The sequence below is a fragment of the Sinocyclocheilus anshuiensis genome, unplaced genomic scaffold (assembly GCF_001515605.1).
Source record: "Sinocyclocheilus anshuiensis isolate Anshui unplaced genomic scaffold, SAMN03320099.WGS_v1.1 scaffold191, whole genome shotgun sequence".
In the NCBI taxonomy this organism is placed as follows: Eukaryota; Metazoa; Chordata; class Actinopteri; order Cypriniformes; family Cyprinidae; genus Sinocyclocheilus; species Sinocyclocheilus anshuiensis.
In genome coordinates this window covers 74,116-75,107 of record NW_015549570.1, presented here as the reverse complement: position 1 = coordinate 75,107, position 992 = coordinate 74,116, and positions in this window count along the sequence as shown.

Genomic DNA, 992 nt, shown 5'->3' with positions numbered 1-992 from the left:
AGAACATTATAAGAACATCATTGAGGCCTGAGATTGTGTAATGTTTTTATAAAACGTTCTTGTAATGTGACGTATTAACAAAGCTAGAACATTTTATCTGCGACATTTTAAAGATGTTTTGTGGATGTTGTTGAGGTAACAGATTATATAGGGGTAGACCGGGTGTGGTTGTAACACTTTTTGTTTCAACATCTGTAATTCGCTGAATTTTAGAGCTAGAGTGCTCAAACATTTATACAAAGTACCCACATTTGTTCACTACAAACGGCACCAATTCAAATATCTGCAAGTATATCACAGCCCTTATAAGTTGATGTCAAATACATGGAGTGCCTTTGTTACAATCTACCCCGCTACCGGGGTAGGTTGTAACACATACTGGGGAGAGTTGTAACAGTCAGACAAAAGAAGCAAAAACAGCAGCCACCTCATAAAGTTTGCTTCAAAAACAGGTTTATTGAAACAATCTAAAAGAACTATACAAAACAATGTCACACTTTCTATGAATGACCACAGCTCAAATCCACTTTCTGTTTGATGCGGGAGTGTGTACGTGTATGTGTGTAAATTAGACTAGTAGAACAAACCTCCTTAACGGTATTTATGCTTACTGAACACTCAACTTTAGTGTACCGAGGTAAAGAATATGTAGATCTAACAAAGAACTGTGTAAATTTGTGTGTGGGATTGTGACTATGTATGAATTTTCTCAATCAGAGTCACAATGGTGACAAACCAATGTTTTTAACCCTAGAGTGCAGACTTGGTGGATCCAAAAACTGCATAGGGCACATTTATCCACATTTCCTTTGGCTTTGAGCTGCCAAAAAAGCTTCATATAGACAACATGAAAGTTCTCAGTTCTATGTAAGGGAATGCTAAAATGTGTTACAACTTACCCCACCCCTGTCATCCAATGTTTAGTTAGCTGTATTAGCATTATGGTTTGAAATTAGCAGTTTAAAAATGCATCACATTTTGCCTGAGAATCT